Source organism: Symphalangus syndactylus, chromosome X (assembly GCF_028878055.3).
Source record: "Symphalangus syndactylus isolate Jambi chromosome X, NHGRI_mSymSyn1-v2.1_pri, whole genome shotgun sequence".
Lineage (NCBI taxonomy): Eukaryota > Metazoa > Chordata > Mammalia > Primates > Hylobatidae > Symphalangus > Symphalangus syndactylus.
The window spans coordinates 61542317-61570272 of NC_072447.2; the positions used below are offsets into that span (position 1 = coordinate 61542317).

Here is a 27956-nt window from a genome sequence, read left to right on the forward strand (position 1 = left end):
CTTTTATAGAGTAACATAAATTTAAGAACTATATCTCACAAATGCAATGTGTGGCCCTTGTTTGAATCCCAATTCATTTTTTAAAAAGGCATTCATCAAATATGCCCAACTGACTTTTTTTTTTTTTTTTTGAGACAGGGTCTCACTCTGTCGCCCAGACTGGATTGCAGTGCCATGATCATAGCCCACTGCAGCCTTGCCCTCCTGGGCTCAAATGATCCCCTCCTGCCTCAGTCTCCCAAAGTGCTGGGATTACAGGCATAAGCCACTGCACCCAGCCTCAACTGATTTTTGAGGAAGATGTAAAAACAGTTCAATGGAAGAAGTATAGGCTTTTCAACAAGTGGTGTTGGTGCAATTAGACATTGTAAGCAAGTAAATAACCTCAACATAAACCTCACACCTTATACAAAATATAATTCAAAATGGATCATGAACTTAAATATAAAATATAAAACAATAAAACTTTTATTGGACTTCATCAAAATTAAAAATTTTGCTCTGTGAAAGATCATGTGAAGAGAATGAAAGACAAGCTACAGACAGGGAGAAAATATTTGGAAACCACATATCTGACAAAAGACTGACATCTAGAATATATAAAGAACCTCAAAACTCCGTGGTAAAAATCCAGACAATCCATTAGAAAATGGGCAAAATACATGAATAGACATTTTGCCAAAGAGCATATAGAGATGACAAGCGCATGAAAAGATGTTCAACATCAGTAGACATTAGGGAAACGCAAATTAAAAACACAGTGAGACACCTATCAGAATGGCAAAATGAAAAGTGGTGACAATGTCAAATGCTGGCGAGGGTGTGGAAAAACTGGATTATTCAAGCATTGCTGGTGGCAGTGTAAACTGTAAAGTACCACAGTCAGTCTAGAAAAGAATTTGGCAGTTCTTATAAAACTAAACATGAAATTACCATAAACCCAGCAACTGCACTCTTGGGTGTTTCTCTCAGAAAAATAAATGAAACTTGTGTTCACACAAAAACCTGTACACAAATGGTCATATCAACTTTATTTGTAATAGCTCCAAACTGGAATCAACCAGTTATCCTTCAACAGATGAATGGTTAAACAAACATGTACATCCATACTATGGAATACTACTGAGCAATGAAAAGGAATGAACTATTGATACCTGCAACAGCTTTTCATTCATTCATTCATTCATTCATTCAATGAATGAATGAATCTCCAGGGAATTATGCTAAGTGAAAAGAGCCAATCCCAAAAGGTTACATACTACAGATTCTATTCGACATACATCCCGATAAACTCATAGTAAGTTGAAAATACCATAATTCAAAAATGCATTTAACACACCTAACCTACTGAACATCATAGCTTAGCCTAGCCTACCTTAAATGTGCGTATAATACTTATATTAGCACAGTTGGACAACATAATCTAGCAAGAAGCTTATTTTATAATAAAGCATTGAATATTTCATGTAATTTATTGAATACTGAACTGAATGTGAAAAAACGGAATGGTTGTATGGATACTTGAAGTACAGTTTCTACTGCATGTGTATCACTTTTGCACCATGGAAAAGTTAAATAATTTTAAGTCAAAACATTGTAGGCCAGAGACCATCTGCACATGATTCCATTTATATAACATTTTTGAAACGATAAAATTTTAGAAATAGAGACTAGATTAGTTGTTGCCAGGGGTTTTAAGACAAAGGGGTAAGAAGAGAAGATAGTTATGGTTATAAAATCGCAACAATGAGGATCGTTATGGTGACAGAACTGTTCTGTATCTTCACTGTGGTAGTGGATATAAAAAGTTATACATGTGATAAAATTGTACGAAACTAAATACACAAATAAGTACAAGTAAAACAGGAAATCTGAAAAAGAACAGTATATAGTATCAACATCAATATTCTTATTTAAATTTAAACAAATTTAAATTGAAAGGACACTTATGAGACTATTAAGGAAATGCTATGGTTTGAATGTGTCCCCCAAAGTTCATATGTTAGAAACTTAATCTCCAGTGCAAAAGTGTTGAGAGGTAGGGCTTTTAAGAGGTGATTAGGTCATGACAGCTCTGCCTTCATGAATGGATTAATGTTGTTATTGTGGGAGTCGGTTCCTAATAAAAAGGATGAGTTTGGTCCCCTTCCTCTCTCACACACACATGCTCTTTCGCCATGTGATGCCTTCTGCCATGTTATGACGCAGCGGAAGTCTCTCAGCAGATGTGACCCCTTGACCTTGGACTTCTTTTTTTTTTTTTTTTTTTTTGAGACAGAGTTCCCCTTTTGGTGCCCAGGCTGGAGTGCAATGGCACGATCTTGGCTCGCTGCAACCTCTGCCTCCCAGATTCCAGTGATTGTCTCACCTCAGCCTCCCGAGTAGCTGGGATTATAGGTGCCCACCACCACGCCCAGCTAATTTCTGTATTTTTAGTAGAGATGGGGTTTCGCCATGTTAGCCAGGCTGATCTTGAACTCCTGACCTCAGGTGATCCACCCACCTCGGCCTCCCAAAGTGCTGGAATTACAGGCATGAGCCACCGTGCCCAGCCAGACCTTGGACTTCTCAGCCTCTAGAACTGTAAGAAGTAAATTTATTTTCTTTTCTTTATAAATTATCCAGTCTGTGGTTTTCTGTTACAGCAATACGAAGTGGTCTAAGAGAGGAAATTTATACACAGTGTAGGAACAGATAATATTAAGAAATTATTTTCTTAATATTGTTAATATTTTCAGTGTGATAATGGCATTGTAGTTAAGCAGGGATACATACTAAAGAAAGTAAGGAAGAAATGATATTACTTCAGTGATTTTCCTTAAAATAACCCAGCAGTAGTAGATAAAACAAGATTGGTCATATGCCCATAACTATTGATAACTGTTGTATATTGATGATGGATACAAGGAGGTTCATTATACTATTTTTGTGTTTCTGAGTAGCTTGAATATTATAAATTACACATGGATAAGCTCTGTAATATAAAGAAATAGACAATTTTTAAGAAAAAAGGAGGAAATGAACACAGAATGGGCTCCCATACAGTCTAAAATTGTACTAAAAATTATATATGTAACTAATTCCCCTTATAATTTTGATCTATCTGTGGCTCAAGCAGTGTCAAAAGACTGCTGTTATAGACTGAAAGTTTGTTCCCCCAAAATTCATATGTTGAAATCTTAACCCCCAATGTGATGGTATTAGAAGGTGGGTCCTTTTGGAGGTAATTATGTCATAAGGTCAGAGCCCTTATAAATGGGATTACTGCCCATATAAGAAAAGACACGAGAGAGATGATCTCTTTCTCTCTCTCAGCCATGTGAGGATACAACAAGATGACCATCTGCAAACCAGGAAGAGGACACTCACCAGCCAAAGATTTGCCAGCACCTTGATCTTGAACTTCCTAGCCTCCAGAACTGTGATAAATAAATGTTTGTTATTTAAGCCATCAGTCTATGGCATTTTGTTACGGCAGCCTGAACTAAGACAGCTGCCCAAGAAAACTATTACATGTCACTGAAATGCATTCGGTCCATCCACTGAACATATAATTGAACTTTTTCTCTTTGTATGAAATCAGGCCATTAGAAAGGTGTGTCCTCAAATACTCTTGGTTGCTTGTTATAATACATTTGTTGAGATTTGCTTTGACCCTAGACCTTTTGCTGCCTCTGAAGAATGCTCCAGAACAGAGGTAGGCAGCCACCCTCATTTGTTTACACACAGTCTATGGCTGCTCTCATGCTACAATAGCGGAACTGAGTAGTTGCTACAGAGACCATATGACACACAAAGCCTAAAATATTTACTATCTGGCCCTGCAAACAAAACTTGCCAAGTCCTGCTCTAGAAGATAGCCAAAGCAAACACAATACAGTAGTCTCCCCTAATCCATGGTTTCATTTTCTACGGTTTCAGTTACCCATGGCCAATCACTGTCCAAAAATATTAAATGGAACATTCCAAATATAAACAATTCATAAGTTTTAAATTATGCACTGTTCTGAGTACGTTGATGAAATCTTATACCATCCCACTCCATCCTGCCTGGGACATGAATCATCCCTGTGTCCAGTGCATCCATGCTGTATATCCTATCTGCCTGTTAGTCACTTAGTAGCCATGTCAGTTATCAAATCAACTCCCGTGGAATCACAGTGCTTGTTTTCAAGTCACCCTTATTTTACTTTATAATGGCCCTGAAGTGCAAAAGTAGTGATGGTGTCAATTTGGATATGCCAAAGAGAAGCCATAAAGTACTTCTTGTAAGTGAAAAAGTGAAAGTTCTTGACTTAATAAAAGAAAAAACTTGCATGCTGAGGTTGTTAAGATCTACAGTAAGAATGAACTTTCCATGAAATTGTGAAGAAGGAAAAGGACATTCATGCATAGGATATGTAGGAATCAGTACTATCCATGGTTTCAAGCATTTACTGGGGGCCTTGGAACATATCCCCAGCAGATAAGGGGGGACTGCCATACTACTACTATACACGTGACGGAGTTGCTGTAAATAACAGTGTTATTTATACCCTGGGGGATACGTGACTTGCTGTCCTGGAGAATTGAAGGACATCTTGTTTCTAGGCATGACTGGAACAGAGCCCCAGTGTTCCAGCCAGTCCCTGCCCATTTCAAGATGTTGCCTTCCCAGAATGTTCTACAGTTATCTTGAGAACTGCAAGTGAGAAAAGAGGGAGAACTGGGTCAGTCTAAGGCCACCCAGAGTTATTATATTGTTATAAATAACAGCATTATATATTAGTCAATATATAGTCATATATTGAACATATAGTCAGCCTAATAATAGGGTTCTGTGACTAGTTGTTATAGCATAATTATGAACAGAACCCCCATGTATCAATTTATATGAAGATCTATCAAAAATCTTTTGAAAACTCCATCCAGAGAGTCTTTGCTATAGAGGAATTGTCACATTGTCCTTGTGACAATTAAATGTAAATTATATAACTGCTTATATTTCTTTCATTCTATATCTGCCACAAAGAACACAACTTTATAGTTTAATTTTAATAACTATTGCAGGACAGTTCTCTGGGTGGCCTTGGACTGATCCGGTTCTCCCTCTTTTCTCACTTGCAGTTCTCAAGATAACTGTAGAACATTCTGGGAAGGCAACATCTTGAAATAGGCAGGGACTGGCTGGAACAGCCGGGGCTCTGTTCTAGTCATGCTTAGAAACAAGATGTCCTTCAGTTCTCCAGGACAGCAAGTCATGTATCCCCCAGGGTACAAAACCCAGGGTGAGTTGCTTTCTGGGGTTCCTCAGCTGTGGGGCAAGTGAGGCATACACAGACAAAACTCCTTCCTTCTCTGGCAGCTTTTCTGAGCCTCAGGGGACCCACTCATAATGATTCCTAGGCTTCCATTGTCCCTTGCTGCCTGTCTGTAAGTAATAAATCTGATTCATGTAACTTGTTGTGTGTGTGGATGTTCTGTCCCACTGGACTCAGAGGAGTTGGTAATCAGTGCACAGTGAACCTGTTTCATATCTATGTTACTAAAATTCATTCAACACTGCATGAATATTTACAGTCCACTGATGCTGTTGTTGACTGTGTCAACATTGTCTATGTTTTCCCTGATCATATTATAGATTAACATGTATTCATGTTACTATTCTGATTATTATAAACCTCCTAAATCCAATGGTAAATGGAAGCAGTAACTAAACAAAGAAACAAATGATGATTTAGCAGAGACCAGGTCTTTTCTGGTTATTTTGTAGAGAAGAAAAGGGATCTATGAAGTCAGAGTTGGGGAAGTGAGGAGGTACAAGTGAGGGGATACCTTGCAGAGTCTAGAATCAGCAGGGAGCTGCCTCCCTTCTCCTCTAGGCCATGGGGCTGAACCCTCCACATCCCCCCTCTCCTCCATCAACTACATTACACAGTCCACTGAAACATGCAGTTCTCTGGATAAGCTGCTGAAAGGGGACATAGACATTGGAAGTCAGAATGGAACTGATCTATTTGGATTTGGAAATATTCATGAGTATCCAGACTTACAGATGATATTGTTTGGAGCATTATGGTGCAACATCCATAAGGTCTCTGGGAAAGCCTGCCTTATATTCCCACACAGAGGGTACAACAGCAGTAAACTCCACAACAGAGGGATATGCCTATCCCTGCGGTCGGGGTCAATGTTATAAGCAACTTTTGCCACTAGAATTGTCCTGACCTGAATCAGGATGCTAAGCATTAGTCTAGAGACAATGTGTGGCCAGACATAGCTTTGATTTGTTGGTGCATGTCTTGCAGGGCTATCTGAGGCATTTCCTGAATTCTTAATTATAAAGCAGTTTCCCCACTGCCAATCACAACCAGATATGATGATAGGTTGGCTAAGTATATATATTTAACGGGCTACAGAGAGAGCTATGAATACTCATGAAAGTAGTGATAAGCCCTGTCCAGTTCTTGAGACTGGATCAGCTTAAATAGCTGTGTCTCATCCAGGAGGCGGCATTACAGATGGGCTAGGCCTCTGCCTCTGATGGAGACAAACAAATTTTTAATAAGAGGCATTTCTAAGGAAACAGAAGAAAAACAAGATTAATGTTGGGCACAATTTATTCAGATGTTAGACTCCAGTATCTTTAGTTATAGAGGAGGAAGGAAGAGGCAATCTGACACTTTTTTTCTCACCTATGTTACAAGGAATAAGCTTCAGTTTGCAGGGCTTCAGGAAAAAGGTAGTAGCAATTTCATTGAATGCAAGTCAGAAAAGTAAAAGAAAAAATTGGAAAACATTAGTCTGGGGACTCATAGCCCGGAAATAATTTAGGATTCACTCCAAATTGTAGAAAATAATAAAAACTCAACAACAGTGAACAAAACTAGAATCTAACAATAAGTGTACTACATTTTTTTCCAAAACATACTTTTTCTCTCTCCAGTCCCTGTTTTTACTAAAGACAAATCATAGTAGGACAAATGTATTTGCAAAATAAATTTTAGTCTTAGTATTCTTGGCCTGAGTGTTTGCATAAAGTCAGGAAGAATAATTATTTGTCATACAGGCTGTTTCAAAAATTGGCTTTGCTGGAACTGTATTCTATAAGGAATCTTGGATTAGACTTTCAAAGCCTTGAGCCCAGCCATGGATTCATCTGTGCCTGCAATACTTGTATGATTTGGGTGAATTCCTCACTTCAGGTCCCAAGATAACTTGGGGCTCCTAGGCCTGTCAGAGAATGACATTCTTTACTTACCACAGGTCAAAAACCCTATACAGGGACTGCATAGACAATGTATGAGACCAGTTTTTCCAATGGGATTTTATGGGCTTTATAAGTCAACTTTGATTCCTTAAAGCAGTATGAAAATGTGCCATTCCAACCAAAGCCTTGGTAAAGTAACCAGTATGTCCAGTTGAGTCTTGTTAGAAAAGAAAACAGATTCTTATTGAACTTATGCAAATAAGTATACTAACAAATGGTTTTAAAATTCTGGAGAAAGCAAGTAGAGAGAAAGAAATGTGTTTCAAGTTTTACTCACAGGAGTGTACTTTATGCAATTGTTAAAAGCTGCAAATAGCTCAAAAGAAAAAGTTTTTCTGGACTCTGAAAAACAAGAGTTAGCAATGTTTTAAACGAAATGCCATGGAAAGATTTTGGTCTTCTGTTGGTTCAGTCTATGTAATTAACTCCTGTTCCACTCAATATTCATGAACACATTAGCTCTCTATGGGAGTCTTGGAAGTTTTTCCTCTATTCTGATGCCACAATCTCCGAAGTTATCAGAAACCTGCATTCAAGAGCAGCTCTCAGAGTCCTATAGCTGATTATAAAATCGTTTGAAAATAATCAAAGTAAAACAACTGTGGATGACAAAAGTCTTAGAATAACCATGATTAAAGTCTGAACATCTCTGTGGCATGCAGCAATTTAATATAACAATTATAATTATTACTTATAATATATACTGAGACATATCAGAATTGCAAGAATCTTATACAATTTTGGAACACACACCAATAACACATTTATACAATTACAGCCCAAAGAGATCTGAAAACCATTTTGTACTTGACAATACTTCCTGTATGATTTTAATATACAGAACAAGCTGAATATGTCCCTATTGGACTTTAGGGGACCCAATACCTAAAAGTGTTAACCAGATCAAAAAAGGGTGCTTAATTTAAAATCTGACTGTGGAAAGTTTGTCAAATATCAAAGGTTTAAACACTTAGTATTATAAAATAAAATTCTAGGTCACCATTAATAAAAGGGAAAAATCTGTACTCATTAATAGAGGGGAAACAGTTTTCCACACAGGACCCAATAAAGATGCATGAGGCCAGTTGAATCTGTCTCTCCCCTCACTTTTTTTCTGTCATTTATTCCAAAGGTAAACAAAAATATTTCACTATTTTTTAATATTACATGCAAATCTTGCTCAAAAGAGAAAGCTAAATTTCACCTTTGTTTGCATTAGTGTACTATTAATGTTAAACCCAACTCTTAATAAAACCTTATAAACAAAATCTATCCAATCTTAATTAGTTTGACTATAAGGTAAAATTTCCAGAAACTTTTTACAATCCTTTACAGCTTTCTGTTAAACAGCAGATCAATTCTCTAAGAAAACCCTGTTACTCAGACACAGGGGCCCAGATTCTGGCCCTGCATCAGTGTGCTTTTATTTCAATGTTCAACCCACAAAAAAACTAAATCATCCCTTTCAAATCTTAGGCAACTTGCTTATACCCACTGAACTTCGTTTATAAGATCCACCCTTCACAAATTCTTCACAACTTGCTTAAACTTTCAGTTTCGTCCCATTACTCCTTTAGGTTAGGACAATCTTAACCTCTGAACAAGACAAAATTACATTCCCTTTAACAAAAACCATGTTTTCATGCCTTCTTATAATCTTTTACCAAAAACACATTCTACTTTCCTTATACACCTTGCATGTAAAACTATTTTTCCAGTAGTCGCAAGTACATATTACAATGTTAACTCTTAGCAACTTTTATTGTTGGTGAAAACCTGGCGAGTAAGCAATTTTAACCATGTATAAGATTGCAGAACACATGACTTCCCAGCCTAGCCAGGGGGCCTGGCTAACTCCATATGTCCCCAGACCCTACCTAGGATCTAATTGCTGTAAAACAGGCAAGTCAAACAATTACTAAAAGTCATAGAAGCAGTTTATGACCTTAAAACATCTAGCAAACAGTATCCTATCCCCCCAATTTAGACCAAATATCTACATTTTGAAGATATTTTTATTTTACTTTACCAATAATCCTTAAGCTGTCTTTATTTTTCAAAGATTGTTAGAGACATTGTGACTTAAAAGGCATTAAAGTCTCTATTTTTCTGACAAAATATTTTATTTAAGTGCTTATCATTCTTAAGCCAATAAATTAGACCACTATCGTATATTCTGGCAGCAAAACATCACACACATCGTATATAAATACACAGACATGGAGACGATTTGGTAGGGTGACAAAAGATTAGATGCAAGAGGAAGGAGGAACAGACAGGAGCAGGTGCAGAATTACACAGATATCCATCAACTGAGGAGGTTTTAGAGGCAGAGCAGGAGCTTTAAAACAATATCCACGCACATATAGTGCAAATATCAGCCTTAATTAAGTTGATTCCGAACTACAGAGCTCTCCAAAGGAAAATCATTTTAAAATATTTTATTACTAGATTTTAGCCAAGAGAAATGGCCAATATTTCTGGCTTTTGAATTCTTTTACCTCCTACATGAAATCAATAAGTCTTAACTAACGGTATGACTTTACCATAGGTGCGTGAAGTATCTTCAATGAGACAGCAAGTGGTTTTTACAAGATCTAGAATTGCTCCAAAGGTAGCTCAGAGAAAAGAAAATTTCAGGACAGGAAATCAGAAGCTGTCCATGGAAGGGAAAAGAACCAATAAATGGCAAAAAGTCACACACATAACGAATGGGAAAGGACTAATTACCTAAGTTGGGAATTGAACCCAGGCTGCCAGTGTGAAAGAGCAAAAATCTTAGCTACTGAACTATTGCACAAGGTGACCACTACTGCTTCTTCCCAGGAGTCTAAAGCAGTCATTTTTGAGCTTGCAAATGATTTTAACTATTCAAGAAAATTAAGACTAGATATAACACAATCATGTGTCCTTTTTAGTCTCAAGAGTCAAAGCCCTGTAACTCAACGGCGCAAGGACTTTAAAGACAATACAGAAACTTACATGGATACAATAACCTTTTTAAGTCCACAATTTGAATTAGCTTTTAAATAACTTTTGAATTAGACAAAATTTTTTATTGGCAATAAGAACATATTTTCCTTGTCACATTTTCTATAAAACTAGGAAGCAAGAAATTCTTTTTTTTGAAAAAGTGAAAGCAATTTTATTAAGAAAGTAAAGGAATAGCCGGCCGTGTGGCAGCCCGCGAGGCCGTCCGCGGGAGCACACTCTGTGCGGAGACTGCGCGGCCGGCCTGCCCTTCCTGTCGCTGACGGCGACTGCGGGAGGCCAGGTTGTTTTTCATCATTCAGAACATTGCCTGAAGCAGGTCCACCATGCCGTTAGTAATGAGGAATATCGAGCCAAGGCACCTGTGCTGTCAGACGTTGCCTAGTGTTAGAAGCGAGCTGGAATGCATGACCAACATCACCCTGGCAAATGTCATGCGACAGCTGGGCAGCCTGAGTAAATATGCAGAGGACATTTTTGGAGAGCTCTTTACTCAGGCAAATATCTTTGCGTCTCGGGTAAGCTCCCTTGCTGAGAGGGTCTACGGACTACAAGTTAAAGTCACTCAGCTGGATCCCAAGGAAGAAGAAGTGTCACTGCAAGGAATCAACACCTGAAAAGCCTTCAGAAGCTTCACCATTCAAGACCAGAAGCTTTTTGACAGAAACTCTCTCCCAGTGCCTGTCTTAGAAACATACAATACCTGTGATACTCCTCCCCCTCTCAACAATCTTACCCCTTACAGGGACGATGGAAAAGAGGCACTCAAATTCTACACAGACCCTTCATACTTCTTTGATCTTTGGAAGAAGAAGATGCTGCAGGACACCAAGGATATCATGAAAGAGAAGAGAAAGCATAGGAAAGAAAAGAAAGATAATCCAAATCGAGGGAATGTAAACCCACGTAAAATCAAGACACATAAGGAAGAGTGGGAGAAAATTAAGATGGGGCAAGAATTTGTGGAGTCCAAAGAAAAGCTGGGGCCTTCTGGTATCCACCCACCTTGGTGTACCAGAATGGCAGCATTGGCTGTGTTGAAAACGTGGATGCAAGTAGCTATCCACCAACATCACAGTCAGACTCTGCTTCTTCACCTTCTCCTTCCTTCTCCGAGGACAACTTGCCTCCTCCACCAGCAGAATTCAGTTACCCAGTGGACAACCAAAGAGGATCTGGTTTGGCAGGACCCAAAAGATCCAGTGTGGTCAGCCCAAGCCATCCACCACCAGCTCCTCCTCTAGGCTCTCCACCAGGCCCTAAACCCGGGTTTGCTCCACCACCTGCCCCTCCACCACCTCCGCCTCCAATGATAGGCATCCCACCTCCACCACTGCCTTAGGATTTGGGTCTCCAGGGACGCCTCCACCACCCTCACCCCCATCTTTCCCACCTCACCCTGATTTTGCTGCCCCTCCACCTCCTCCCCACCACCGGCAGCTGACTACCCAACTCTGCCACCACCTCCCTTGTCCCAGCCAACAGGAGGAGCACCTCCTCTCCCCCTCCTTCTCCTCCGGGGCCTCTCCTCCCCCATTTCACTGGTGCAGATGGCCAGCCTGCTGTACCACCACCGCTTTCTGATACCACCAAGCCCAAGTCCTCCTTGCCTGCCATAAGCGATGCCCGTAGCGACCTGCTTTCAGCCATCCGTCAAGGTTTTCAGCTGCGCAGGGTTGAGGAGCAGCGGGAACAAGAGAAGCGGGATGTCGTGGGCAATGACGTGGCCACCATCTTGTCTCGTCGCATTGCTGTTGAGTACAGTGACTTAGAAGATGACTCCTCTGAATTTGATGAGGACGACTGGTCCGATTAACTCTTTCTGCCTGCTGCCCACCTTCTTTTTCTTTCCTTCCTACCTGCCTTCTTTGATGCCAACCCCAACAGACCCATAGGGGAGAAAAGGGAGGAAAAACATAATTTTAAGGGGCCAAAGCTTTCCCTGAAGCAACCAAAGATATATCCAAGTGCTTCCTCCAAGTCAACATGTATTTCCTCTTCCCATTATCAGGCCCTGTGGGGCTCCTGAGGTTCAGTAGCTGGGATGTTCCCTCTTTCCTTCAAGTGCCTGTTGCATATTTAAAGAGAGGAGAAATCCCAAAGCAGATTCCTTTGATTGGGTTTCCGTTGGAGATGGGGCCTTCCCTTAGGAGCCATATTCAATTACAGTCTTCTGAAACCTGTGCCCTCAGCCACTTCGAATAATGCCAGCCACCTTCTGGTTCTAAAGCAGGGGGAGTGGCCTGAATGGACACAGCTGGCCCCTTTCCTGTGCAATGAAAGGGCAGAGCAGGCCGAAGGCTGCAACGGCCAAACTGCCTCACCTTCTGCCCTAATCAGCAGGGTGGGCCTGCCTTTTGCTAAGCGATCTCTATGCCTGGGATGCTCTTTATTCCAGGAGGCATCAAGCCTCTAAAGAATGTCTCACCTCCTCTGCCCAAAAATGATGCCCTTCTGTAGGCTGGTGTTGTTGCTTCCCTCCCAGGATCCCTTTGGTGAGTATGGTGCTCAGGATGCACCACCACCACCTCTACATGCCTTCAGGCAACACAGCCCAGTTTTAACCTCTAGTATCCATGACCAAACTATCCCTGACACATAAGGACAGGGACCTCTTCTGGCTGTCAGGAGCAAAGCCTGAAGACTTGGAGCTGCACGACTGGAAGAACAGTGGAGTCCCGTAGGTCCCACCCTTTAAGGATGCTGAGGCCTAGAGATGGGAAGTGACTTGCTCAAGGTCACACAATTGGATAGTGACATAGCTAGAGCCCAGAGTTCCTGATTCCAAGTCACCTGTGCTTTCTGGGACCAAAGAATGGGCATCTGCTGGAGTCTGGGCAGAGCTTTCTTGGCTGTATTGCTACTCCAGACCTCACCATGGGTTGGGGTCCCAATAGGAGGGCTCAGGGTCTGTGCCAGCCTTGTCAGTGCTGCTCAGACCTTCATAGCCTCTCTTGTCATTCTTTGTTGCCCCTTTTCTGTCACCAACCAACCACATAGCCTTGGGACCAGCCCCTCTTGGGGACCAGAAGTAGTGAGAGAAGGAAGGGGATAGGCAGATTTGACAGGTGCTGTTTTCAATTCCTCTGCAACTCCTCGCCCTTTTATTTCCCCAGTTTAAACAAAGATTCTGCCAACTGTGGAAACTTCAGTCCCTCAGGATGGCAGCTGTGCCGGTACCTGCCTGGGAGGGCCTGGCAGCCGTGAAGCAGGCTGAAAGGCAGAGGGGCTCCAGGTCCTTTTTCCAGCTCCCCTCACCGCACATGGTGAAGCTCACTCCCTCCCTCCCTCCCCACTTTTCCCAGAGCTAATACACAGGTGCTATTATTCAGAAAAAAACTGGTCAGCTCTAACCAACAGTGAGGTTTCTTCTCTTCTGCCCTAACTATTGTGTAGCCTCTTATGCTGAAATCGGCTTCTGCTGGCTTCTCTGGCTTTCAGAGCCTTGAAACAAAGAGAAACAGGATCTGTCCCTACTCAGCACAGCGAATGGTTGTAGTGATTGCCAAAGCCCTCGTAAAGCCCTCCAGCTTGAGGAGAGAGTGTATAGTCATGAGTTCTGCCTCTGTGCCCTTGCTGGCCGCTTCCCCTTTGCCTTCTTTCCTGGAACTCAGGGTGTAGGGACTGAGCCTGTAGGGGCCCGCATGCCCTCCTGCTGTGGCCACTCCCAAGTGTGCCCTCTTCCCTCTCTCCAGATCAGGTGTCTCTAGCACAGGACTTGGCACCAAGCTCCATGCTGAGACACCAGGCTATGTGCGCCCCCACCTTGTTTCCCAGCCTGTACCTTAGAAGCCGAAGGTGCTTTCGTCAGAATCCTAAAATGGCCGTTGAAGGCGCCTGGGCCGCAGCCCAGCAGTAGCTGGAGAGGCAGGCAGAGGGCAGTGGTTCTCCCAAATAGGAGACCTGGGGCCTGGCCAGGCCAGGGTTTGGGCCTAATGGCTTTGACTGAATTACCCCCATCCTCCTCCTTTCCGGAAAAGGGAGAGCTAGAGCCACTCACTGTCTTTCTGCTCTGACCTTGAAGGGGGCGGTGTTGGCCTGGCTTCTGGAATGGACTGAGTCCATTGTGGAAAGGGCTGGGGGCAGGAGGAGGTGGGGAGGGGCACTGCCTGCGGAAGGTAGGATTAGATCATTAGCTCAGTGACCTCCTAGGGTTTCGATGTGCTGTGTTCTCATCCTATAGCTGGTTTGGTAATGATCTGCAAGTCCCGGAGAGCAACAGCAAAGCTCTGCCTGACGCTCTCATTAAAATCTGTGCAGCCAAGCTCAGCACTTTGTCGAAGCCGGCCTTGCGAAGCCTCCTCAGCTCGGGTGGCCGGGGACCCAGTGAGCCGGGAGGCCCTCTGGGCTCCACTTACGCATATGCACCAAAAAAAAAAAAAAAAAAAATGGCTTCTTTAGACCCAGAGCCCTTTAAGATGATAAAGGACCCAATGCAGGTAATCCTGTTTTTGGACTCACGTAGTGTAGAATGCAAAGTTTAGTAATTATTTAATCTGGGTCTAAGCTAGTGAGAGTATGGAACAATGGCGCATAATGACTCCTAGGCCTCCCTTCCTGGTTCACCTCGCCCAGGGGACCTGCCCCCATTCTTGTGGCCCTGGGTCCCAGCTTCCAATAGTGTAAGAAGTGACTTGTGGCTTTGCCTTGGTTGTGAGATGGGTACATTCTAAAGGAGCAGCCTGGGGGAGGGGGCAGGCTCAGCCAGCCCTTGGAGGCTCAGAGCAGCTGGCCCAGGTTCCAGCTCGCCTCCAGTGGAAGCTCGAGCGCCGTCAGAAACTACCCTGGCCAATGTCACGGCAGAGCCGAGGCGGTGTTGTCAAGGCTAATGTGAAATCTCTTCCCGTTGCGCCCATCCTCCGACTCTGCAGGGCCAGCTTGGACAGATTGAGGTCTCTGTGGCTTTGCTGACCCTGCTTAAGCATTCCCACCATGTCCCAGCTCTGCTCTAGGACTGCCTCCCAATGCGGCCCCTCACCTGACCTCAGGGCATGGGGAGGGAGGGAGCCAGTGCCCCAAGGCCAGGGGGCTTTGCTCATGAGAGATGTCAGGCTTCCTGGGGGCATCAGGCTTTGAGCCCTGCTGGGGTCCAGCTGACCTGGCACCAGGTGTCACCAGGCGCAGAGATGTGCCTCATTCTGTGCCTCCTGCCGTGTTCACTTTAACTGTGCCTCAGTGTGGGTTAGGGAACAATTTTGTCATTGTATTAAGTTTATTCAGTTAATTCACTTGAGGAACTAAGCAATTTTTACTTTCTGTCTAGAATTATGTACATGTAGTAGAGTAAGCCATAATGCTCCCAAAGTGCCTTGTTTTCTCTGATACAAACATATTTATAAGGACGTATTCCAGTGGGTTCTTGGGTGTGTTTACCACATCAAGATTTTAGGGAAGGGGTGTATGTGTAGTAGGGATGCCGTTTGAAAACAGGCCCTCTTCCTCTGAGGATGGGAAAGGAGCTCTTCAGTTGGAGATCTGGGCAGTGGGTTAAGCCAGACCCCTAAAGTGACCCTTTCCTCCTCTGCCCTATTCTCAAACCCTCAGAAAGACATCCAATTTTTTTAAAGCCCTGTAGCTCCAAGCCTGGTCTCATTTGCTTCCCTGCCAGGCTCATTGTGTGTATACCACATTTGTGCCCCACTGACCTGAAGGTTCCATGTAACTGTATACACATGAATACTTAAATGCTAACATTTTAAATAATTTGATAAAGTCTTTGTAGCCACAAAAAAAAAGTAAAGGAATAAAGAATGGCTACTTCATGGGTAGAGCAGTGGCATGGGCTGCTCGACTGAGTATATTTATAGTTATTTCTTGATTATATGCTGTATTAATTCGTTTTCACACTGCTATAAAAGAACTTCCCTGAGACTGGGTGATTTATAAAGGAAAGAGGTTTAATTGACTCAGTTTTGCATGGCTAGAGAGGCCTCAGGAAATGTATAATTGTGGCAAAAGGGGAAGCAGGCAACTTCTTCACAAGGTGGCATGGGAGAAAAGAGCAGGGAAAACCGTCACTGATAGAACCATCAGATCTTGTGAGAACTCACTCACTATCCCGAGAACAGCACGGGGGAAACTGTCCCCCATGATCCTGTCCTCTCCCACCAGGTCCCTCCCTTGACAGGTGGGGATTATGGGGATTACAATTCAAGATAAAATTTGGGTGAGGACACAGAGCCAAACCATATCACATGCTAAACAACGGGTGGATTATTCATGAGTTTTCTGGGAAAGGGGTGGAGATTTCCCAGAACTGAGGGGTCCTCCTCTTTTTAGACCATATAGGGTAACTTCCAGACATTGCCATGGCATTTGTAAACTGCCAAGGCACAGGTGGAAGTGTTTTTTAGCGTGCTAATGATTATAATTAGCATATAATGAGCACTGAGGATTACTAGAGGTCACTTTCGCTGCCATCTTAGTTTTGGTGGGTTTTGACTGGCTTCTTTACCGTATGCTGTTTTATCAGCAGGGTCTTTGTGATCTGAATCTTGTGTGGGCATTTTATCTCATCCTGTGAGATAAGAATGCCTAACCTCCTGGGAATGCAGCCCAGTAGGTCTCAGCCTTATGTTACCCAGCCCCTATTCAAGATGGAGTTACTCTGGTTCGAACGCCTCTGACATATTTCCCCCCTTCCTTTTACAAGGGAACCCTTAATCCTAGCATTGTAGAGGGACAAAGATCCATCTTCCGTAATTTCCAGGCCAAATAGGGCGATGATATTCCCGCCTAACTATTGGGGTGTCTTGTATCCAGGGTAGAGAGGAGCTCAGTGAGAAAACATCATTACACTGAAGGCCATTCATAACTCCGAGTTCTGACCAAAGGTGATATCTGGAAGATTGGTATGTGTTCAATTTAAGAAAACATTGAGTAAGCTTACCTACCCAGTATTTCTACACAGAGTACAGCAGGAATATATTCCACAACAGTAAAGTAAAATAAGCAAAATTATTCTAAGTAAATGAAAAAAATAAAGCATTCAATGAACTGGGCAACTGTTGGGACCAAACTGATATGGGGTTGCTAGCCAATTCCAATATGTGCCCAGAATTAGAATATTGATCCAGATTTCTACAGTACCCATCCCTCTTGTTTCTTCTGAGCTCCAGTCAAAGATCACTGGTTGATTCACAGGAATAAGTAGGGTTAGTCTAAATTGCAGAAAAAAAAACCAAAAACAACTGATGAGACTAGAATCTAATAACAGGTGTGCCATAGTTCTTGAAACATAATTTTTCTCCAGTCCTCATTTTTATTAAAAACAAATCATAACAGGGCTAATTTGTTTATAAAATAAGCTTTAGTCTTATACTTGGCCTGTTTATTTGTACAAAGTGCAGCAAGAATAATTATTTTCACGTAGGCCTTTTTAAAATTGGCTTTGATGAAACTTCGTTCCATAAAGAATCTTAGATAAGACCTTTCTTAAAGCTGAGCCCCAGCCATGGGTTTGTACTGTCAAATGCCTATACGAGTCAGGTAAATTCCTCTCCTCTTGAGGTTCCATAATTTTGGAACACATATCAATAACATATTTATTATAAATAAATAAAAAAAACCTTTACTCATTAATACAGGGAAGACTTAGTTTTCCAAACAATCTGTTTCTTTTCTTTCCCCTCTTTTTACTATAATTTATTCAAAAGGTAAACAAAAATCTTTCAATATTTTTAATATAACATGAAAATCTTGTTCAAGAGAGAAAGCCAAATTTCACCCTTTGCATTGGTGTGCTATTAATGTCAACCCCAATTCTTAATAAAACCTTATAGACAAATCTATCCAATTTTCATGCCTGACCATAAGGTAAGATTCTCATAAACTTTTTATAACCCTTTACAGATTTTTGTTAAAGAACAGATCTGTGCTCTAAGAAAAGCCTATTGTGCTTTTATTCCAATGTTCAACTTATGAAAAAACTGAATACCCCTTTAACTTTAGCCAGTGTTCACACATAGAATTTCTTTTACAAGATTAATCTTTCATAAACCTTCCATAAGTTGCTCAAAAGTTTAGCTTTTTCCTATCAAACTTAAAACAAGACTTTAACCCTTTAATCAAGGCAAAAAAAAAAATCCACATTCCCATGCCTTCTCAAAATCTTTTACCAAAAACACATTTTACTTTCCTTACACACCTTGCATGTAAAACTGTTTCCTCAGTAGTTTCAATTACATGTTACAATATTAACTCTTAGTAACTTTTATTTTTGGTGAAAAACTTAGTAAGTAGGCAATTTTAATTATGTACTGGGTGTGGGGCTTAGGACACCAGACAGAAGTGCAGATAAAGTCTGACTCTTTTCAGCATTGCTAGGGGTTACGGCTAACTCCACATGTCCCCAGGCCTTATGTAGAATCTAATGGCTCTAAAGCAGGTAAGTTGAACAATTTTCAAAAGTCAAAGAAATAACTTATGACCTTAAAGCATTTATCAAACCCAATATCTGACCTGCCTAATTTAGACCAAATGTCTAAATTTTGAAGACATTTTTATTTTACCAATAATCTTTAAAACTATCTTTGTTTCTCAAAGATTACTAAAGTTATGTGAACTAAAAGGCATTACAGTTTTTATTTTTCTGACAAAATATTTGATCACACATCACGCACACACACAACACATATAAATACACAAACAGTCAGAAGGTTCTGTAGTTGTAAGATTTTTCATTTGCCAGTTTTTGTTTCTTAATTGGATTACTGGCTTCAGGGTAGAGCCCTTTGAGGAACAGGGCCAGGAAACCATTCAGTTTCTAGGGCCTAATAAGCAGGCACAGCTGGAAGTCAAAACAGATCCCCCAAAATTAAGGGTCCCATTTTTATACCAGATCTTAGATCCCAAAGAGGAGGGTATCAGCCCATCTCCCATAAAAGCCCATAACTGCCATTAGCCAGCCCTAAAAGTATATTTCCTACTTAGTAATTAGACACCAAAGTTCTCTCATAATGCGAAGTAATTTCTGATGCCCCCAAATGTCAGAAACATCAGATAACACAATGTAAAACAGAACAGAGCCTTAGATTTTGAGAGAGATCTATCCACTTTCAATTCCTGGGGTTTCATGAGGAAAACAGAGGTTTTTCCCCAAACAGGGTGTGTGGCACCTCCTCTGTTTTCCCCAAGGAGTCCCAGGCTGTTAGAAATTTTCTTAGGTCCTCTCATGTATGCATCAAGAATGGCAAGAAAACAAAATGGGGAAAAATGACTTTTCAGTTGACTGAAAAGAAAAACTTTTTCTCAAGAAAAACAAGATTTGAGAAAAAACATAAAGGCCTTTTTAATATACCCATAGCTTGAATATCCACTTTTAATTAAGCTGACTTTTAACCATAGTGCTCTTTTTAAAAAAGTCTTTTAAAATTTCTTATTATCCAACTTTTAGCCAAGTAAAATGGTCAATATTTCTGCCTTTTGAACTTTACCAAAGGTAACTTCCCAGGTGCTCAGAGAAAGGAAAATTCAAGAGGGAAGTCAGAAGTTGTTCACGGAGAGGAAGAGAATCAACAAATGGCAAAGGTCACACGCATATCAACCAAAAAGTACTCATTCCCTACACCGAGAATTGAGAGCCTGGGCTACCATTGTAAAATGGCAAAGCCTTAGCTACTGAGCTACAGTACTGAGCAGTTTTCATTGCTCTTCCTAGGAGTCTAGAGTCAGCCAATTTTGAGCTTCCAAAGGTTTTTAACTGCTCCGGATAATTTTTAAGGCTAACTATAACATGAACTCCAAAATTCCTGTTCCCTGGATGGTGGAGACCAAGAGAAAGTACCACCCACCTGGTTACAAAGTCAAGCTCCCAAGGACATAAAACAAGATGAGAGGGAAACTTCATCCAGCTTTTTTTGTTTGTTTCAGAGGTCTCCAACCAGGAGTTTCAACATGTGGTCTTTGGGCAAGATGGTTGCTCTGAGTAACAGAAAATACAGGAAAGGGAAAGGAGAGAAAGAGAGAGAGGGCTGGGCGCAGTGGCTTATGCCTGTAATCCCAGCACTTTGGGAGGCCGAGGCGGGTGGATCATGAGGAAGAGATCGAGACCATCCTGGCCAACATGATGAAACCCTGTCTCTATTAAAAATACAAAAAAACTAGCTGAGCATGATGCGCACACCTGTAGTCCCAGCTACTCAGGAGGCTGAGGCAGGAGAATCACTTGAAACCGGGAGGCAGAGGTTGCAGTGAGCCGAGATTGCGCCATTGCACTCCAGCCTGGCGACAGAGCGAGACTCGTCTCAAAAGAGAGAGAGAGAGAGAGAAAGAGAGAAAGCATTCCCTGCGGTGGGGAAGGTGAAGAGCTCAGGGAGGCCAGAGAAAGACCTACTCATTGCAGCAACACTGAATCAAAAGTTCAAATGGCCACTTGTCAGTTGTGAAGGGATCTTTTCCAGCAGTCCCATCAGCTCTCAAGTTTCCCCTTTTGGGAAGGAAAAAGTTCCCCATGTTCCACGGTCTTGTATGTGCCTAATCCTGTCACCCACAGTCGTCAGCAAAGAGTATAAGACAGATTAATCCAAAGAGAATAGCGGTTAACATCCCATAATGCCAAATTCATTTTTAACCAAGAGGGACTTTACTGAGAGGGGCCTTTAACCCTCTAAATCTTAGGAAGCACTCTAACTTTCCTAAGTTGGGCCTGAGACCCAAGTTTGATCAAGAAGCCTTGCCTTTTATTAAGATGGGCCTTTAACTCTCTCTATCTTAGGAGAGACTATCCTAAGTTTGGCCTCTAACTCAATCCCACCCTTTACCCAGGTAAAATATACCCAACCACTTACCTAAAATCAGCCAGTTGGTGCTGCAGTCTATTTCCTTTGGATCAGGGGGTCTCCTCAGTATAGTCCCTTTGTGGTTCACTAGGAAGATGTTAGTGGAAAGGGGTCCCAATCCAGACCCCAAAAGAGGGTTCTTGGATCTCACACAAGAAAGAATTCAGGGCGAGTCCACAGAGTAAAGTGAAAGTTTATTGAGAAAATAAAGGGATAAAGAATGGCTACTCCATTGGCACAGCAGCCAGAAGCAAGAAGTTCTGAACTGCCTATCAGATATTACCATTTTATAGATGAGAACCAGTCCATAATTTTGGAACATGTTTCCTATATAATAACCCTTTCTTAGTTGGAAATGACCCAGACATTCAACAAGCATCTACAATGATTTTAAGATCTTAAATCATACAAAAAAGTTTTACTTAGAAGCGTTTATCTCATTTATATGCATATAATTCTCCCATTTTTAACCGTTTACTTAGATTACTTCTGAAAACTGACATCTTACCACAGAGGTAGTCATTATTGAAAGTTAATTCCCTGTTAACCATTTTAAAGCTTGTGAACATCAGGTGTTCATCTAAGTAAGAACCTTAAAGTTAAAACATAGGTATTTTGTTGATAACTCAGAAGGTTTAGCTATTTTCCTCAATATTAAATGTCTTATTTATCAAAAATTACACAAAGACCATTCTGTCTTGGGCTGGGTTTATAGTTTTATAACTCTTACGCCAAATTTTGGCACCTAATGATATCTGGCAGAGATAAATATGAAACCACTTGATCAATAAACTCAAATGAAAATGTATGTTGGCAATTCTTAAGATATTTATAATATTATTTTAACAATAATGTAAAGCCAGCTTATTTATTAAAGATTTTACTTAATTTATGAGTACGTCTTAACTCCAAGGGATTTGGTTCCTTGTGACCACAATACGTAACAAAATACATGTACATATGCATAAACACACACATACACACTCATATAAAGCAGGCTGAAAATAAACAGAGGAAGATATCACCTGGCTGCCTTCTGTAAGGGTGGCATGAGGTAGGTGGAGAGAGGGGAAGAAAGAGATAAGAGAATAAAGTGATGGAAAGGGAGCTCAAGAGCCCTCCTGCAGACACTGAGTGGTGTGAGGTTGACACCTCCACCACCGTCATTTATCTCCCATCAGGGAGAGCCTCAGCACCCTAAGTCTGCACGGTGTGGGACGGGTTCCTCCTACTTCTGCAAGTCACTGATCAGGCAAACTGTTTCCAGCCAGAGGGAGCTAGAGCTGCCTGCAGCTGAGAAGAGTAAAGCTGTAAGCGGTTCTCCAAAGATAGAAGGGTGAAGTTGGAGGTAGAGAGGAAAGAAAGAAATCAGGGCCCATACACAAAGCCATATATTCATATATGCAAACAGACAGCATGCTTCCAAACGAGTCCCCAACCAAGGGGGCTGGGTGAGGTCCTGAATCCCTCTCCCCAGTTCCAAATGACTCCATGGGCTGTTAAGTCCAGTCCGAGCACAGGTCCCATAGTGCCACACATACAAATAAATACAAATGCATTAAAATGCTCAAATGGTGTCACTAACAGCCAGGTCTTAAGTAGAGCAGGGCTTCAGTGACACCCCAAAAGAGACAGAGGGTGGTCAGGTGCACTGCCAACCAAATTACCCAGTTCCAAAGTTTGTCAGCTCTTTCTCTTTTTCCCCCAGAATTCACTTCCCTTGCACAGGCAATGCGTTGAAGGCAGCAAATGTGCTGGGAGTGGGGAGCAAAAGGGAAATTTCCCCAAAAGAAAGCATTTTTTGCAGCTGCTGGGAAGCTCCCTAATGCTCTCATCGTGGGATCTGATAGCCATGAGCAGCTGGCACTCACAGGTGACCCCATGTCTCACCCAATAGCGAAACTGGGTAGTCAGGCACAGGCCTACCTGGAGCACAGAGCATGTCCCTGTATGGGTCACCAAAAATTGTAACCAAAATGTGGGTTACTCGCTTGCTGCATGTAGAGTCCAGTTAACAAGAGTGAGTCCTGGTACTTTCCAGAAAAGTGATTTTATTTCCAAAGCTAGCTTGGGGGAGTGCATGGAGTGTCCAGCTTTAAATGTACTGCTTCACCTTTGGAGCAAAAAGTGGGCATTTATATGATGTAGGGGAGGAAATGAGCAAGGGCAGGGCTCTTCTGCTAGCCTTATCTGTACCTTATCTACTGGGCAGTTGTGTTGCCACCTTCCTGGGCGGAAGTAAGTTGTAAAAGTGGCTAAGTGGGCATGCTTTGGGCATGTCCTCGTGAGGCAACACCCTGGAGGTGGGAGTTCCCTCTTGGAGCACATAGATGAACTTGCCCTGTAGGAAATGTCTGGAGAGAGGGAGGTGAGAGGTTATTTTGCACTTGAAAAAGGGCTAAATGGGAAGTAGGAGGAAAGGGGAAAGGAGAAAAGAGAAAAAAACTGTTGCTTAGGAAAACAGGAGTACTCAGTTACAGTTGTGAAACTGCCTTTGCAAAAATTATATCAGTGAGCAAATTATGGCAGTGAAAGAGATCTGATCTAGCCCACCACCCATCTTGCCTTTTCCTTAATTAGTCCCGGGCTTTGGGGCTAAACTAACTTTGGAAGATATTTAGGTTATGGTTTAAATGATAATAGCTCTTCCCCAAAACTCAATCATTGTAAAGCTAATGGAAGGCCATCAGGCTAGGGGTTAGAGAGGAACCTGATTCTGCTAAGGTTTAGACATAGATTGCCAGCCATTCCTGCAGATAACACCACTACTGTAGATTGGCCTTTTGAGATATCTTTTCAGGTGTTTTGCATGTCTGACAACCATGGCTCCACCTAGACTCACCAATCCCACTCCTGTGGCCCCACCCTGAGGCAATTCAGCATGCAGGAGGACAGCTTTCACCTCCTATGATTTCATCTCTGCCCCAACCAATTAGCAGCAAGCCTAGCCACCCCCACTGCTTCCCCCAAACTGCCTTTGAAAAACCCCCAAACTACAAGCTTTGGAGATTGATTTGAGTACTATAATAACTCTATCATATGCCGTGGCCGGCCTTGTGACTATTAAACTCTTTCTTTTTTTTTTTTTTTTAAATCGAGACTGAGTCTCGCTCTGTCGCCTAGGCTGGAGTGCAATGGAGTGATCTCGGTTCACTGCAACCTCCGCCTCCCAGGTTGAAGCGATTCCCCTGCCTCAGCCTCCCGAGTAGCTGGGACTACAGGCACGTGCCACCATGCCCAGCTAATTTTTGTATTTTTAGTAGAGATGGGGTTTCACCATGTTGGCCAGGATGGTCTCGATCTCCTGACCTCGTGATCTGCCCACGTCGGCCCCCCAAAGTGCTGGGATTACAGGTGTGAGTCACCACGCCTGGCCTAAACTCTTTCTTTACTGCAATACTGTGGTCTTTCTTTGTGCAGTGGGCAGGAAGAACCCCTCAGGTGGCTACAGTTGCACAACAATGTGAATATACTTAACACTACTGAACTATAAACCTAGAAATGGTTAAGATGGTAAATTTTATGTTATGCATTTTTTACAATAAAAAATGGGATGTTACAATAAAAAATGGGATGCAACATATGCTCACCTTTGGGTGGTCCCCAGGTGTGCATACGTTGTGGCTGTACATGCTAGCATATATGTTACATGTCTTACATCTCCACCCAGGGCTGTGTGTGTATATATATATATATATATGTATATATATATATATATATATATATTTTTTTTTTTTTTTTTTTACTATTAAAATGAGCAAAACATTACCTTTAGGGCAAGCCAAGTTGAAGTGTACATGCTTACTGCTGGGGAAAGTCCCTACTGAAGTTATGTCCTGCCAGGGCCAGATAAGTCCCAGTTAGGGCCAGATAAGCCTAACTGCAAATCCAGATATGGCCATTGTTTTTTCTGATTGCTAGTGGGGTAAGGTTTCCAGGGCTTCCTTACTTTGAGGCTGCCTTTCCTGCTCATGTCTGTCTGTCTGTCTGGTCTGTCTGTCTGTCTGTCTATCTATCATCTATATATCTATCTACTCTAACATCTAGAGGTTTTTTTTTTGTCTTATGGATGGAAAGATCTTAAATAAAATTTTAGCAATTTGAATCCAGCAAGTATGGAAAGAAAAATTTACCCCATGACCAAACTGGATTTTCCAGTAAGGCTGTTGATGGTGATTGTGAGTCCTCAGTTCTTGTCTTCTCGGTTTAAAGAATTTAAGCAAGAGACACACAGCAAGGGAGACACAGCCATAAACCAGTTTATTACAAAATTGAAAGAGCACTCTGAGAGCTGAGTCAGAGTGGGCTGCTCAAGAGTGAGACAGCCCTGGCTGACACTAGGGAAGCTCCTTTTATGGGAGTTTTACGTGATTATTCATAAGAGGGTGGGAAAGGGCATCGCTAGTAAGTATGTTATAGGTGGTCCTCTAGGTGCACATGTTCGGTAACTGTATATGTTTGTCATATACCACATCTCATTAGCATCTTAAATATCCACCCAGTAGTGTGTTTTTCACTAGTATAATGAGCAAAAAGTCAGTCCACGGACAAGTAAAATTAAAGTGCATGCTTTCTACAGGCTGAAGTCCCCACTGAAGTTAATTCTTGCCTAAGCCAGAGGAGCATGACCACAAAGCAAGCATTGTGTTAACACATCCTGATAGATATGGCTACTTTCTTGACTACGTCTCCTGCTTCAACTTCAAGGTAAAGATGGTTAATGTTAGTACATCTATCTGTTTATTTCACTACCTCAAGAAATAAAGGAGAAAATGACAAAATCACATCAATGGATACTAGAAAAGCATTTGACACAATTTGGCAGTATTCTCAAACTAAAACCAGACTAAAATGGGAATATGAAAATTCAGAAAAGATTACAGGCTCAAAATCACCAGGAAGCCTATTACTAAAAGGTAAAATGCTGAAGTTGCTACCAATAAAACTAGTAACGACATACAGTTGTCCCTATCACAACAGTGTTTTGATAAAAGCTCTAGCTAATGCGATGAAATATGAAGATAAAATAAACTGATTATATATTAAGAAAGGAGAGATAATCATTTTTATTTGCAGATGATATCATTGGAAGGGTGTTCATGCTATACAGTGAAAGAAATTGTGGCTTCCCACCTCACAGAGCAGAACAGTGGTGCTTCCTTGGGAAGAAATGGCCTGCACTGCTGTTAGAGTAGGTAGATAGGCAGATATGAGCACAAGAGGATAGGGCCCCAAAGAATGTCAAGTGACTCTCAGTTGACCGTCAGGTGGTTGTCAGGTGGCTGGTGACAGGGAGGGGAAAATTTCCTAACAAACAAGAGACATTTTGAGCTTGTTGGCAACAATTTCCCAATAAGAACTTAAAATGGCGAACTTTGATCTTCCTCTGGGAACATGTCCAGGCATGCACAGTAAGAGGCAAAATGGTGGAGTCTGACCTGTATATGATCTTCCTCCAGGGGCACTAGACCAGTAAGTGAAAATTGCCCTAAGACAGCATGCACATAACTTCAATCATCAAATGGCTCATGCCGCCCCTCCCAGATACTGGCAAGTCACTGTGCCTGTGGTGATTAGCCAACAGCCTGTCCAAGAGGAAGGATGAGACTGGGAAGAATCAGGCAATAGTAACTCTATATTATAATTATTATATAAGAGCCCTGAGCCAACAATCAGGTGGGGCATTCCATCTTTTGAGTTGCTTGCTTGGTTCGTTTCAAGTGTACTTTGCTTCAATAAACTCTCATTTCTGCCTTAAATCTACTTCTGTCTCTTGGCTGAATTCTTTCTCTCAAGAAGACAAGAATTGAGGACTGTAGACCCTGCCCAGACTCACTGCCAGTAACACTTCTTTGGGTAGACTTCCTGGTGGACAGACTCATCCTCTCCTCGGTGATACTACTGGATGTGAAAGGATGCAGTGGGAGTGGTACAGTCCCCATCTAGGAGATACCATGAGGAGAGAGGGGAGATAAATCAGAGTGGTACTGTCCTGTCCCACTGTGTTGGTGATGGGAGGAGAGGGACGGGGTTGGAGTAAGAACCTAAACATCCTCATAATCTCCATCAGCTCCTCCACAAGCCATCTCAACTGAAATAATAATAGGTATCAATTAAATAAGTCTTAAGTTGATATGGCTACTAGTTGTTTTCTTTAATATGTGTCAACAAAAACATCTTTTAGAAAATTTTATTGTTCATAATTCCTATAGAAGCATAGCATTAAGACACATTTCTGACCCTGCCCCACAACCAGTTTGCTGCCTTTTAGCACCTCAAACAGAAAATTATGGAGATGCCAGTGCCCCTCTGGGAGATGTCAGAGGGGCAGAGGTAATAAGAATCCATATATCCCCTCAATGGATGAACTGCCACACATTCTGCAACACCCAGTTCAAGTACCTCCTATGAGAAGCCCTCCCTGACTGTGGTAGGAGACTCTATGCTAGCTGAAGAATCTTTTGACCCAGCAAGTAGGGAAGACTTTTTTAAAGGGCTTGTTCCTAAGCTCTGGTGTCCTCTATCTTTGTGCCCTCAGATCAGTCACACCCTTTTTGGAGCCCAGTTCAACATTCTAGACATTAGAGGGTTAGAGTCTAATTATCACATAGTTCTCTGTCTTTCCTACAGCCCTGGATTGGATAATTTTTTGTTTGGTGAATGATATGGTTTGACTGTGCCCCCACCCAAATCTCATCTTGAATTATAGCTCCCATTCCCGTGTTGTGGAAGGACCTGGTGGGAGATAATTGAATCACAGGAGCAGTTTCTCCCATATGGTTCTCATGGTAGTGAATAAGTCTCATGAGAGCTGATGATTTTATAAGGGGTTTCCCCTTTCGCTTGTCTTTCATTCTCTCTTGTCTGCCACCATGTAAGAAGTGCCTTTTGCATTCCGCTTTCCACCATGATTGTGAGGCCTCCCCAGCCACATGGAA

General features: G+C 41.9%; 2 pseudogenes; both read left to right on the top strand.

The window, feature by feature from the left end:
• The first annotated feature begins 801 nt into the window (after positions 1 to 801).
• On the top strand, positions 802 to 27596 carry LOC134735973 (uncharacterized; annotated as a pseudogene).
• Positions 10424 to 13597, top strand: LOC129475528 (actin-binding protein WASF2-like; annotated as a pseudogene).
• Positions 27597 to 27956: the final 360 nt, after the last annotated feature.